The sequence below is a fragment of the Callorhinus ursinus genome, unplaced genomic scaffold (assembly GCF_003265705.2).
Source record: "Callorhinus ursinus isolate GAN/ISIS: 27379988/994484 unplaced genomic scaffold, GSC_fseal_2.0 scaffold20, whole genome shotgun sequence".
Classification (NCBI taxonomy): domain Eukaryota; kingdom Metazoa; phylum Chordata; class Mammalia; order Carnivora; family Otariidae; genus Callorhinus; species Callorhinus ursinus.
The window spans coordinates 7,144,999-7,159,948 of NW_027397082.1; the positions used below are offsets into that span (position 1 = coordinate 7,144,999).

The 14,950-nt window shown below is 49.3% G+C and overlaps 1 protein-coding gene across 2 annotated transcripts in view; it reads left to right on the forward strand.

Annotated features, from left to right (window-relative positions):
- The first annotated feature begins 960 nt into the window (after positions 1-960).
- The window catches only part of AFAP1L2 (actin filament associated protein 1 like 2), an 83,597-nt gene continuing 69,607 nt past the window's right edge, over positions 961-14,950 (forward strand). For both annotated transcript variants that reach the window (XM_073904166.1, XM_073904165.1), the window contains exon 1: positions 961-979. The gene's annotated coding sequence lies outside the window, so the exon portion shown is untranslated. The remainder of the gene's footprint in view (positions 980-14,950) is intronic.

Consider the following 14,950-nt stretch of genomic DNA (forward strand, 5'->3'; position numbering starts at 1 on the left):
GAATGCCCAGGGCAGTGCAGCTGGTCCATGATGGGCATGGTTGAGTTGGATTGTGTGCCTTTTAGCGTGTTTTAGAGATGGGGTCCCTGCAGTTGATATCGCTGGAACGGTGGCTGAGCATCCTTGTGTGGGATGGCCTCGTACAGTTGTCTGCACGGCTGCAACATAGTTGTACCGTGACCGCTCCTGGTGTCCGGAGCTCTTGGGGATCTCCTGAGAGGGCAGCCATTCAGGTCCTTGAGCCGGGGGAAGCTCGTGTCCCACTGGGGATGGTGGAAGCCCATCTCTGGTTCAAGTTCACAGCATCCAGATGCCTTAGTAGTGAGCCTGTGGCAGAGTGAGTTGGGTTGATGACAGAACCGTCACAGGCAAGTCCGAGTGTGAGGTGCCCCAGGCCCCCTCTTGGGCACCACACACGAGGCTCGTTCCTGCTCCTGTGCAGGCGGTGCCCTCCCTCCCTCCCTCCCTCTCTCTCCCCCTCCCTCCATGCTCTACTTTCATTCCCTCATTCTCCCCTCTTGACTTTCTGCCACTCTCTCTCTTTTTTTCCCTGCCACATCCGTTGTTCAGGTCTCCTGAGTCTGAAGTTTAGAAAAGGGATTCCCCCTGAGAACCTGAGGCCAGAAAGACCCAGAAAGAGCGACACTCCCACCCCTGGACCCCAGGTCTCTAGTTCTGTCGGGCTTTCATCTCTAGTAGCCATGGCTAGAATCCTAAGCTTCCCCAGGGGGAGCTGATGACCTCAGAGTCGGGGTGGGGAAAGTGGGGCTTGCTCTCAGCCAAAGAGCATCTCATTCCCTCCTGGCAGAGGCGGCCAGAGTGAGACTCTGTTCAGCACAGCCCCTGGTGTTTCCTCAGGCCCTAGAAAGTGTTGTTCCAGATGGCCTAATGCAAAGAAGGCCGCCTTCTCCAAGCCTCATGGTCCACGCCATTGGCTCACCCTGGGACCCTGCCGGCCATCCCACCGGGCCCAGCTCAGGTTAGTGTCACAGTGGCTCGGATTCCCGGGAAAGAGCATTCCTGGCCTCCCTGTGCGGGTCCTTAAACGGCCCTGGGACCTGCTAACCTCCGAGGGGTGGGGGCTCCTCCCACCACCCCCCCCCAGCTCCCTGGCAGTGAGCATCAGAGGAGGGCCTGGCGTCCGCACAGGGGGAGCATGAGAACAGTGCCGCAGTTTGGATAAAAGTTCCAAACATGAGGGCTCAACACTGACGAAAATAATTTTTTCCCATTGACCTCCTGGCTTCTCAGCGGGCAGGCGTCCATCTCCCGCCCATGTGCTGGTGGCTGGGTGTGTGTCACTGGAAACTGTTCGGGCTGGGAGCAGACCTCCGAGAGTTATGGGGTCCAGGTGTCACTCTGGGCTCACCACGCACTGGTTCCCTCGAGAGTGGGGAAGGCCCGGGAAGGCCCGGGAAGGCCCGTTTTGTTCTCAGAGGGGGGACTCAGTCTGCTGCTGCTTTTGAGATCAAATCCTTCTGAAGCACGACTCCCTCCCCTGCCCTCGCCCGCCAGCCCTCCACTTGGACCCAAAGAGACTTGGGGCCTGGAGTTCCGTGGTGCATCTCTTAGTGTGGGGGTTTTGGCTTCTCTGACCCCAAGGGAAGGCCGTGGTGCGCCCAGGTTTGCAGGGAGGCCCACGGATGTTGTTGACGTAAGCGTGGACCTGCAGCGAGAGTTGGGGCCCCGCACTCCATGTGCTCTGGTCACTCTCAGCCTTGGTCAGCTCGGCCCCGACTCCTGAGGCCCGCAGGGCAGCTGACTTGGGGAGGGGGGCGGGGATTGTGCTGGAAAATGCCTGTGATGGGTTGGAGGGATGCAGGGACCCTGATCTGGGGGTCTGGCTTCCTCCCCTCCTGGCATTCTTGCAGCCCTAAACCTGTGTGGCTGGCGGGGCTGTGGTGAATTGGGAAGAGGCTGGTGAGAGCCTTCTCTTCACAAACATCAGACATGAGTGGGACGTGTGTGTGTGTGTGTGTGTGCATGCGTGTGCGCGCTCATGTCAGAGGAGAGGGGGTGTCAGGTGACAATTGGCCCCATTTTCTTGGAACTTCCTAAAGCTATTAAGGCCCTCCAAGGGTAAGATTGCTGTCTAACAACAAGATTTATTTGTCTGCCCTGGGGAGGCTGAGGCAGCTGGGAGAGAGAAAGTAAGTGCCAACAGACTGCTCTGTTGGGGTGGAGTGACTTCCAGACTCCAAACTTATTTGTCAAGGCTCACTCAGCGTTGACACCTTGACCCCCCCCGAAGCCTTTAACCCCTCAATGCACCGTGCACAGCCCTTCTCTGTGCCTTTGTACTTGGTGGCTGTGTGTTCATGCATATAGATTCCTTCCCTGGCTGGAAAAAATAAGGGCAGTCACATAGCTTGTAACAAAAGATTCTCTACGAATGGCTTTTTTCCCCCTTAAAAAATTTACCCTCACTGACTATGAAAATGGTTTAGATTCAAGAGGAAACAGCTGGCTGGCGGGGATCCTGGTGGGGTCTTGGGTAAGATTCCGCTGTGTCACCGATGACTTTATTTGGTGCATTTCCGGCGCAAGCACACTTGGCAGTTGGGGAGTTTTGTGGCTGAGAACTTTCATCAAGGCAGGGGCAGCAGGAACAGCTTCCAAGGGAGGCCAGGAAGGGAAGGCCTCATTTCATTCAGGACAACCCAGACCTGTCCAGTGGATGTCTCGTATCCGCCTTGGTAGTTTAACTTGGATGCTCACAAACCCTTTTCTTTCTAGAATATTCTGTCTTTGGGTTTCTCTGAGATTTCAGTACATTGCCAATGTAGCTAAGGTGAGCCCAGATTTCTTAAGGCCCTCTAACCAGGCCCTCTTCTTTGAGTGCAGGTGACGTCTAAGGCACCTTGCCAGTGGCTGTGGGGAGAGCGAGCGAGTGAGAGGTGTTATCCCCTGTATTGCCCTGGAGAAAATCTGAGCTCCTTCTCTGCATGGCTGTTTTCTGTTTGTTCAAGCCTCTGTAGTCATTCCTCACTTTGCTCTATGTCCCAGCCATACTGGATTCCTTGTGGTTTTGCAAACTCGGCTTGTCCATGTGCCATTCTGTTGGCCTGGATGTCCTCTCCTTGGGGCTGCCTGCCAAGCTTATTTGTCAAGGCTGACTCAGCCCGGACCCCCTGAAGCCTTTAACCCCTCACTGCACCTGACACAACCCTCCCTGGCCATGGTCATTGTGTCCACATTATAGTTGATGGAAAGTCTGTATTCCCAGGAGGCTGTAAACTCTGTAAGGGTCAATGCCATTATTCCTCTTTGTGTCCACAGCACCTAATGCATGGGTGTGTATTATGAGTGTTCAAGAAACTGGCATTGTGGGATTGAGAAATGGTTGCCATCCTCAAGTTTTCTCAGAATTTGATTATACGGAAGTTAAGGGCTTCTGCTCACTAGTGGACATCCTGGACAAAGTTAATGCAGTTGGTGAAAAGGAGATAGAGCTTTACGGTATCCAAAACCCTCCAAGGATTAACATTGAGAACAGACAAGGAATTCCTGCAAATCAACCACAACAAGGCAGAAATTGCAATAGAAGTAAAGATGAGTAAAGGATATGAACGGGAGATTACAAGTGAAGGAGCCTCCCCAAAGCTAACGAGAATCTGAAGAAGTGCGGGGCTCCTTTCATCAGCAGGGACAGACCAACCAAAATGACCACCCGGAAGACTGACGGGAGAGAGAGAGAGGCTGCAGGCTCCCTAGTATTCTCAGAACATGCGGAAATTTCTGCACGGGTCCGCACAGGATGGGTCCGAAGATGATCTTTGCAGCATTCTTTGTGGTGGTCGAGAATGGGAAGCAGCCTTGGTGTCTCTGGGGAGAGTGGACAGGTGAACGATGATGGTGGACGCTCATCCAAGTGAATCACCCAGCAGCAGAAGCAGTGGGTTAGCTGTCCATCCAGTACCATAGACAGACCTTGAAGACCTAGTGCTGAGTGAGAGGTAAGAAGCAGAATAGCATTTACAGCATTTACAGCCATTAAAAATTCCTACAGTGGTCCACAGGAAGCAGGAACACATACACACAAAATGGTACCTATTAGAAAGTTCATCTTGGGGAGCAAGGAATGGGATATAGGGATGAAAGGGAATTTGTAAGAGTTTGCTTATGGTGTGTTGTGGATACCAGAAGGCTACAGATCTGATTTGAAGCAGCATGTGGCATAAGAGGGGCAACAACAGAAGCTCGGGCAGTGTGCTGTGGGAAGAGGGGACAGGAGCTTCTCCCCCTCCCCCGCACCCACCCCATGGGGAGGAGGTCATTTTCCTTATTCATTGCTGGGCTGTTCAAGACCCTTTGCCCCTGAGGTTGTTATAACAGACCACCCTTACGTTGGACTCCAAAGCTTACCTCTTGTCAGAGCTGTAGTGGGATTAGCAATCTGCCATTGTCATGAGGGGAGGAGATGCTTGTAACCCACCCTTGGAGTGTGTGGGTTGGTAGAGCTGGCTTCTAAGAGTTGAGTATTTTTCAGTTGTCTGCAGCTACTCTGAGCACCTGAGTCCTCGTTGGGTCCCCACTGCCGAGTGTGGGTCATGGCGAAGAGCTTATGGCCGCAGGTTTATCAGATTGAGTAGAATGCTTTGGAATTGGATTTTGCCAGGACCTGACAGGAAATGAAGTTATTAGACGCTGTGCAGCAGTTCATTTTTGTTCCTCTCCACTCAGGAGATGGGAATACTCACTCCAAATAGGTGCATCCAGAGAAGATGAACTGCCTCCCCTGACCCCGGGTCTGTTTGATCTGGACAGAGTTGGCCCCTGACATTGTTTGTTCTATCTCTATTTTACTTAAGATCATAGTTTTGTGGAGTTTGTCTTTTTGAGATTCAAGGGTTTAGGTGCTAAAGAGCCCTTTGGACCAGGGAGAGCACCGCCTGCTTTTGCTTTGTGCAGTGGTATGCGCTGGGAAGCTCCTGGGCCAGGAGGCAGGACCTGGAGCTGCCCCAGGGTCTTATCAGCGTGGGCAGAAGAGTGAACTCTTCCCCCCTCCCCAGTGGCTCAGCAGGTGGGCAGCAAATCCAACCATTTGTAAAGCCAGGAACTAAATGCTTTCCGAAAAACGGAAAAAACCCCTGAGGTTGGTTCTGCTGGTTTGACAATTTCCCCACTGTTCTTTCTCGTGCACTGGAGTCACTTAGGGACCTCTTCCTTCCGGCTGTTCTTTATCCCACCTGTCCTTTGCTGACGATGTTCATTTTCTGCCACACGTCTCTGGCCCTGCATTCCCAATTCCTGGGTCCACTGGAATGTTAACACCTGAGGGATGGAACCATAAAGATCTTAATTTCCGGGAAGTTCAAGTGTCACCGCCAGGATCCTTTCCAGTTCAAAGGATCTGCGATTTTGCAGTGAACTTGCTCACATCCTTAAAGAGTCCCTTGGCATGGGAGAATTTCCAAGTTTTTACGAAATTGGTATTTTCTTCAGCTTCTGTATGTATCAGGTCTTACCTTGGTGTTGCGATCAAGCTGGGTGCACTATTAATGCGGCTTCTGTCCTAATGGAGCTTCCATTCTAGAAGAGGAAGGCAGACCACAAGTAAGCAAATACAGTCTGTTTGGTTTTTTTTAAGATTTTATTTCTTTATTTGCCAGAGAGAGAGAGAGAGAGAGATCGAGTGCACAAGCAAGGGGAGGTGTAGGCAGAGGGAGAAGCATACTCCCTGCTGAACAAGGAGCCTGATGCAGGACTTGATCCCAGGACCCTGGGATCATGACCAGAGCTGAAGGCAGACGCTTAACCAAGTGAGCCACCCAGGTGTCCCAGCAAATACAGTTCTAAAAAAAGGACAATTTCAGATAGTTGTATGTAACATGAAAAACACAATGTCTTGAGAGTAATTCCAGGGGAGAGGGGGAGCCGTCCCCATATTAGCCTGGTGCTCAGGAAGAGTTTGAGGAGATGATATTGGAGTTGAGACCTTAATGAAGAGGAGGAGCCTGCTGAGTGGAGAACCAGGGTTGGGAGTTCCAGGTCCAGGGACCAGCAAGTGCAAAGGTGAAGCCATCGTGTGCTAGAATGGGTGGGTATAGCAGGGTAGGGGCAGGGGCAGAGCTTGGTCAGCAACGGGGAGGGTGGAGAGAGATGTGGTAGGAGAGCCGGGCTGTGCCCAGGAGCTTGGGTCTTAATCTCAGAGCACTTTACACGTGGGGATATTTTGCTTCCCAAGCACCCAGCCAGATGACCACTGCCTCTTCCAGATGGGTTGGTTACCACCATGCAGACTACTTTGGATTCTGAACAGTCTTTTGTCCACAGGAAAAACCCAAGTGCATCCTAAAAGAATATTCTCCTTCATACTTTTCTGAAGAGGTTGAGGTGGTACAGACCTATTGCAGTTTTCCCACACTTTACTGAAGGGGGTTGTGAGGGTAGGATTGGGCATGGAGTAAGCCCACAGACCCACAACTCATGGGTGGCAGATGTAGGACAATGGCCTGAGATCCCTGAATGATGTGGGACCATCGTCTTTCCCACCAGACAAAGCCAGGGAAGGACTTCTGAACCACTCCATGTCTCCGCATTGCTTCTTCAAGAGACACTCAGTACTTTACTCCCTCACTCTTCAGACTGTAGGGGATATCAGGTTGAAAATTGCAGCGTTTGTGCAGAACTGGTTCATATCCAGCTTGGATTCCTGTGACCTTGGGCAATGACTTGCTATTTCTGAGTGTCTGTTTCTTCACCTGAAAGGGGCTCATTACCCATTTCCTGGGAGGCTTGTAAGGATTGAATGAAATCTTTCACTTCTCAGTAGGTGCCACACACGGTCAGAGCCCCAGGGCTAGTGATTGGTGGTAGGTGGTGGTGAAACAAGACATTGACTTTGCCATGGATCCGCCATGTTTATTTCTGATGCCTAAAACCTTTGCTTCTGATAATACCGCCTTTAAGGCTTCGCGGGGAGGGGAAGTCGATTTGTGAAGGGCTGTTTCCTGTTTCTGAACCCATCAGTGTGAGAAGGCTGTGCCTCATGAGTCCTCTGTCTCCCCAGTCAACCTCATCTAGAATAGTCACTGCTTGTTGGGAGGATCAGTGGAAAGCTATGCATACGCGTGTTTTGAAAGCTGGAAAGCAGTCAAGGTGATTATTTCAGTGTTGGATTGGGAACTGCATCGCAGATGAAGGGAAGTCCACGGTGCTTTCCAAGCTGTTTGTTCCAGTTTTCAACCCGGGGGTCTTCACACAGCTGGAAGGCAGGCTCTGTTGGTCATGGGAACCCAGGGTTGGGTGGAATCATGTTTGAGTTTGGCTGATGAAATGAGCAGTTAGATAGAGGATCATGGTTGACTGAAGTGAAGTCTCAGGAAGAGATTTGGTCGGGCTGGTGGATCCTTCCATGCCAGGGTGCCTGTCCCAAGATGTGGAGGAGAGTAAGCCGCCTGCGTCCGAGGACTAGTGCCCACGTAGCCTGGGTACCGGCGGCAGCCCCACGAGAACGTCTGTCAGAGGCCTGTTGCTGCTAGTTGTCTTTAGCTGACTCATCCCAAGCTGTTACTCCCCAGCCTGGCTGTGGGGTCCCCCTGGGCCCAAGGAAGCCCCGGTCTCCTGGCAGCTGCTGCCTGGTGAGGGCTGGGCTGCTTGGGATGTACTTGTCTTCCCTCTCCTGACTTCCTACACCACCTCTGTTTGGGGGAGAGCCCCCCCCCATCAACCCTGACTTTCTTCATCTTCCCTGCTCCGCAGCCGCTGTCTGCTTCATATTAAGTGGATCATCAAGAATCAAGAATGATTACTAAAAATACTACTACCTCTTACTTTTTATTTCAATGTATGTTCTATTTTTTGCCTGCACAAATATCCAGTGAGTTGTGTCAGAAGCGTTGTGACAGCCCTTTTCTTCTTGGGGCCACTGAGGGTTGGAGCCTTTGGATGTCACTGTCACACAGCTGCTGAGTAGGAAATTGTTTCTCCCAGAAGGTGGGTTTTCAGGTTCTGAGCCAATGGCCAGCCTCGCTGCCCGCATCTGACTGTGTCTGTGTCCCCAGCCTGGGCAGCAGCATCCCTCCCTGGGCATTTATTCTCCCCATCTCTAGAGACTCCAGAGGGATGGTGGTGAGAACTTGCAGAACCGGCTCTCACCCTTGACCAGGCACCTGTAGCCTCCCCGGGGTGGCCGAATACCTGGGAGGGTTCTGATTGGAAAAGCCTCTTAGAATCTTTTGGTGACATTCTTGGCATTGCTTCCTGGGGGAGAAGTCCCCTGGAATGCAAGGACTTGTTCCCCTGAGCTAGACTGAGCTGAGAATGTTAATAAAAGGCTTCCCAAAGCTTTTCCATCAGACACTTTCATCTTCTTCCAGACCTGCAGGATCAGGACTGGGCATAGGGGTGGGGAGGCAGGCATCCAGCAGTAAATATTATTATCCTTTTTCTGTGGATGGAGGAAATTGAAGCCAGACACTGAGCCAGAGGCGGGCCAAACACAAGTTCACAGCCAATGCAGTGGGATCCAAACCCAGCTCCATTGGCCTTGAGCACATTCTGCTGCCTGGTCTAGCCTGATCGAGCTAGACATGATCTCCATCCTAGACACGAAGCCATGTTTAATCTGATGTTCAGTGGGGTGGGAGTCTACGGGCTGCAGTCCAGCCATCTTGGTATACTCCTTTGGGGGTGAGGAGGAGGATTCCCTGACGTCGCTCCTAGCTGATGCTCGGCTCTCTCTAGGAGAGCCCTAGCCTGATAAAAAGAGACTTCCCTGAAAGGGAGCTTTTCTGTGTGCTGGGGTTCTAGGTGTTCTGCCTCCCTAGCGCATTCCCTGCTAGCCCCGCCAGGCCTTTGCTCATGCTGTTCCTTATGACAGGGAACATGCCTTCTTCCTCCCTCCGCCCTTCCCCGTCACACCCGCCTCCATCCACCGCCCCCTCATCCTGGAAGCCAGCTTCCATTGATCACATCTGGCCCCAGCTGTTCATACTCCTTGTGGGACCCAGTCAGCACTTCCCTGGGCCGACACACGTGGGTCTCTCATCCCTCCTCCTTCCGTCTTGTCCCCACCGCTAGTTTGATAGCTCCCGAGGTGCACTGCGGGATGTTTGGCACTCAGGCGGGCGCTCGCTTTGTTTCTGCTGATTCCCAGGAGTTTCTGTCCAGTTTCCCCTCTGCCTCGTGTACCAGGCCTGGAGCTTTCACAAGTCTCTACGGAGTCTCTGCCCAGCGCTGCCGTGGGCACGTGTAGGGTTGAGAGGCGAGGCGCAGTTCCCGGCCGTACGGGCACTTCTCCCCTCCCCGTGGGCCCGGAGCTGGGTGCCTAGCTGGTGCCCAGGAGGCCCTGTTTGCTGTGTGTGCCCAGGCCGCTTTGCACGCCGTGTGATTAGGGGATGAGTGTGGACTCAGACATGGCAAGGGGAAGGTGAACATTTTCCCCATTTCTCACCATTTGGAAGAAAAGATAAGTTAGGGTGTTCTCACTTGGAAAATAAATCTCACTGCAGGCAACATTCAGCCACACGCCATTCGTGCCCAACAGCTGTCTCTCATTTGCTGGCAAATGTTCCCAGTGATGAATGTCCTGCGTCCACAGTCACAGCCGTCCCTAAATGGAGGCTTTGGACAAGTGCAAGGCGAACAATGGCCCTTCTCAGAGAGCTCTCAGCAGACGCTCCCAGTGAAGTTGGTTCATCACTTGGAGCTGGGTCAAGACCATAGACAAGACACCATTGATTTGGCAAGGAAGGCCCTCTAACAGCCGTAGAGTCGGGCTGAAGGCAGCAAGAAGCTAAGAAAAGGATGGGATTCATGGCCGCCGGGACAGGCCTCGAGCTAGCAGGGTGAATGATTCCACCTTTCAAATACCATCTTCAAGAAGTTGACCGCTAGCCGATGGCCCTTCGTCTTGATGCATTTGCAAAACCCTCTACGGTCATTCTGGGGTGCCAGCGTTTGGGAGGGGCTCATGCTTCTTGGGCAGAGCCTGTTATCATACCCGCTGTTGTTAAAGAGGTGATGAGAGTACTGGGCTGGGGGAGATGAGGGGCTGAGCCGGGACCTGAACCCCGACTCCTGGCCTCAATCCATTTGCCTCCTCGTCCCCATCACCGTGTGTGGGGAATGGTGGAGAAAAAGAAGATGAGCTGGGAAGGCAGACAGAGCACAAGGCTGCGGCTGGGAGCAGGTGTCTCTGTGCCGCCCGCCTCGGGCTGGGCATCCGCAAGCCCCCCTCCCACCGAGTTGTGCGTCCACTCTCCCTCTCTGGTCGTGTCTCTGTTGACTTCCCAGGACAGAGGTAAAAGGTCAAACTTCCAAGCTGGCATGGCTCGACTGGGCAAACTCCGTTTTTCTCGCTCCTTGTTATTTTTGTTTCTCCAGTGGAGGTACTCTACATCATTTAGAACAGTGCAGACAACAGCGGTACTTTCTATTTCTCTCTGGAAGGAGTTCAGTGTAGCAATTTTACATGTATTTTTTATGGCAAAAGCCATACCTGCTTATTACAAAATATGCACCTGTGGCAGAAATTTATAACCTGGAATGTGAAAATCCCTAGAATTCTACCCTCGATGATAATATCCGTCAAGGATATATTCATCCAAATATTTTTCTTCCTCTGCAGTCGTTCTGTCGTTTTCCTCCCTGTTTCCTGTCCTGCCCTCCCCCTCTCTCCTCCCTCCTGTTCCTTTCCCTCTCCTCCTTTCCAGCCCCAGGGGTATAGAGTTTTAAAAAGCAAAAGCCAAAACAAACAAACAAACAAAAAAGCCCCAGTTTATCAAGTAGCCTTCAAAACGAGTCCACATATAAGCAGCCACGTGTGTATATAATTTCCCCCTTCCCCCAACTGGAACACACTCACCAGTAACCTTTAAGTTCAGGATGTTTCTTGGAGCTCATTCCTGATAGATCTGCTGCATTTTCTGTTCTGCGGCTCAGCAGTTCCTGTATGTGGAGATGGCTGAATCGTTGAGCATCACGTTTCTCTTAGTGCTTTGCTTTAACAAACCGTGCCACCATGAATTTCCTTGCATGGAGCTTATTTCAGACACGTGAAGGATTTCTGCAGCATAAAATCTCCGGAAGTAGAATCACTGGGTTGAAGGGGCATGTGCATTTATGGTTTGATTAGATGTTGCCAAAATGTCCTTCTAGAAGTTGTGTCCTTTTCACCCGTATTAGCAAAGTGTCAGAGGATCTGTTTCCCTCCACCCTCGTCAACACAGTATGTTTATTACAGTTTGTCATCTTGGCCCATCAGAATGAGCATAGGTATTTCTGCAAGGTTGCTGTTTTTTACTATACATGAAGTTGAACATCTTGTCCATTTGTTTAAAAGCCGTGTGTGTGTGTGTGTGTGTGTGTGTGTGTGTGTGTGTACACACACTCTGTTCATATGCATTATCTATTTTTCTATTGGGTTGTTGGTCTTTTTATATGTTAAGGAAATTAACCCTTTGGACATGAGTTGCAAATCCCCACCACCACCATTCCCCTCCCCGCCCCTTTCTTGTCTTTTGAATTGCTTTTATGTTTACTTTTGCAAAGTACAGTTTTTGTATGTGTGTGGTCAGATGTATCTTTTTTATGGCTCTAGGGACTTTTTTTTTTAATACTTAGAAAGTCTCTCTCTAAAATTACACTTCAAAAAATCTTTTTCCTTTTTCTGAAACATAGCTTTATTGAGATACAATTCACATACTATACAATTCACCATTTAAAGTGGACAAATCAGTGGTTTTTAGTATATTCACAGACATGTGCAGCTATCCCCACAGTTAATTTTAGAACTTTTCATCACCTCAAAAAGAAACCGTGTATCCTTTCTGTTACCCTTCATTCTCTGCCTGCACCTCCCCTCCCCCCAGCCCCAAGCAAACACTAAACTAGTCTACTTTCTGTCTCTCTAGATTTCTGTCTTCTGGACTTCCCTGTTCCCAACGGAATCACATAATATGTAGACTCTTGTGATTAGCTTCTTTCACTTGGCATAATGCCCTCAAGGTTCTGAGTTGTCATATCGTATCAGTACTTTATTCCTTTTTATGGCCAAATAATATCTCATTGTATGTATAGGTAGAGATATTACACACCTTGTTCGTCCATCCATCTGTTGATGGACATTTGTGTTGTTTCTCCTCTCTGGCTATTACGAATAATGCCGCTCTAAACATTTGTATACAAATTTTTATGTGGACATAAGTTTTTGTTTCTCTTGGGTATATACTTAGGAGTAGAATTTCTGGGTCATGTGGTAACTTGATGTTTAATCATTTGAAGACCTGCCAGACTGTTTTCCAAAGCAACTGCATCATTTTACGTTCCTACCAGCTATGTTTTCGTGTAGTGCTTTTGTGATCTTATTTTTCGTGTTTTAAGTTTTTGAATAATCTGTAGTTTTTCAGAAGGTATGACTAGGGATTAAATGTGTATTTCTCCAGATGGCTGTTCCATTGTAACAACAGTGTTTTCCAGTCTTTCCTTCTAGATGTCTTTATCATAAACCACTATGTATACATAGGACCTATATACTAGGTGCTGTTCTGTATACTCTAGTCTTTTCCATTGATCTTTTTGTCCATACAACATTGCCACACTGCTTTAATTTTTGAAATTTTGTGACATGTTACCTCTTAGTTTTTTATTTTTATTTATTTATTTATTTTTAAAGCTTTTATTTATTTATTTGACAGAGAGAGACACAGCGAGAGAGGGAACACAAGCAGGGGGAGTGGGAGAGGGAGAAGCAGGCTTCCCGCGGAGCAGGGAGCCCGATGCGGGGCTCGATCCCAGGACCCCGGGATCATGACCTGAGCCGAAGGCAGACACTTAACGACTTGAGCCACCCAGGCGCCCCTTACCTCTTAGTTTTTTAAAAACCCACGCATCACAAGCATTTATTAAACTCTTATCTGTATATAGTGCAGATGTAGAGATTGTATAAATCAAATCCAACATTGTCCCGCCGTCCAGAAGCTTGTGCTAAAGAACAGTTACTTCTCATTACCATACCCTCTAACAGACACATTACCTGAATTATCTTCTTTAACCTTCTAATTCTATGAGGGTAAGTAGAGTTTTTCATCCCTATTGTAGATCTGAAGAAACCAAGTCTTTGAGACAGACAACCCTGAGACAGGAAAAAGACAAACAGGGTTGGCTTTCAAAAAGTTCTGGGTCAGGTGCTTTCGGGTGCCTGTCAATAGAGAGACTGTCCGAGGCAATGTGGTGGGAAATTCCACCTATGGTCTCCCTGGCAGCCAGTGTCTGCTCCCTCACAGTAGAATGACCAAGATCAGTGAGCCCTCAGGGGAGAGTCCCACATTTTGGAATGGAAGCCTCTTGAACATAACTTTGGTCATCCCCCAGCACTGACTTGCCATTGGGAACCCAGACAGTGGGGAAGTGGGGTTAGACTTTGGCTACATTCTCTTCCCAGATTGTGTGACTCAAGATCCCTGCCAGGGATGGAGTTTTGTTTTGTTTTGTTTTGTTCAGTTGCAAAAGGATAGCAAAAGTATTTGCCACATAAAACATACAAAGCCTCATAAAATCTCAACCAATGAAATCATCATCTCTTCCCAGGCAGACTCACTCTCCTGACCTTGGCTGATTTCCACCCTCCAGGGAGTTGTAAGGCAAGGGAACCGATTTACTCAAGGAAGAGACCTACTTAACTTTCACTTCCTCAGACTTCGTCAAACACTTGGGGTTTGGGGGTTATGGGATTAAGAGAGCATGATGTGACTGCCCTTGGAAGTGTTGGCTTGTAGGAATGTGGGGTAAACCCATGAGGAACAAGAAGTCTCAAAAGGATTTGGCCTAGAAATGGCAATAAAAGTGCAAAGTTGCCTTGATGTTTCAAAACTCCCACTAAAGGAGAAAATGTCTGTCTCTTCCTCCTTCCCTTTGTCATCCCCCAAAGACATTTGTTTTATGGGAAACTTTTGATAAAATTTTAACTATTCCACTGGGTAGGTGGGTGATTGTTGCTTACTTTTTATTGTGGGAAAACAGGATATTTAGGCTGGGTCAGTGTAACCAGGTTTTGAAGATTGTGGTTTTGCAGACATCACCGCTGCAGAGGAGCAGGTCTTGCTGGTAGAGTCCAACATCCGGTGTGTGTCTTGGCCCAGGACATGAGAGGGTCAGGTGCATCTTCGCGGTTGGTGCGTCTGGGGCCCCTAGGACCAGGGATGTGTTCTTGGTCTTCCATAGTGGCCAGAACAGCCCTGTAGGCCTAGAGACCAAACTTCATCTTTCATGGGACTTCTTGAATTGTAGGGTCTAGGGAAGCTGGAAAATGGGGCCATTACTTCTCTTCCAGGCCCTTAGCTTTGGTCTTTGGGGGTAATTTAATTTCAGGCATCATCTTAGAAGCAGAGATTCTCTGACAATCTGGAAGAGGGTACATTTGCAGGAAAAGCAAGACAATATTGCTTTGCAGAGAGAGACTGTTTCTCACGCAGAAATTTAGTCCATTGTATTAGAAGGTACTCATTTACATCCTGAATCTCCTGGGCTCAAGGGATATAATGAAGACAATGACAACATTTTTAATATTTATTCATAGAAAGCTTCTCAGCTTCCCCCTGGAAAGGGCTCTGATTTTAGTATGTGTCTCAGCCTTTTCCGTATTCCATCCAGCTATTCCTGTAAGCCTCTTAGGCTGATTAGTACTCCTTTCTCTGTGTTTTCCCAGCCCCTGGTTCATTGCTGTCTTGCAGAATTGAAATTAAGGCATTTAAGGGCAGAAGTGCATCTTACTCATTTTTGTATCTAGAAGAGTATGGGAGCTCAATAATTATTGAGTAATTCCACCATCACGCTGGGGAAAACCAGTAACCATTCTCTCCATTAAGTGTTATTTTGCCAACACGTTGGTTTTGGAGACAGCGTTGACCGCTGATGTAGAAGTTGTATTCTCTTGATTAATATCGAGTGTATGTTACAGTGTCTGGTAGAGCAGACAGTCCATAGATGCTTGTGTCTTTCCCACCCA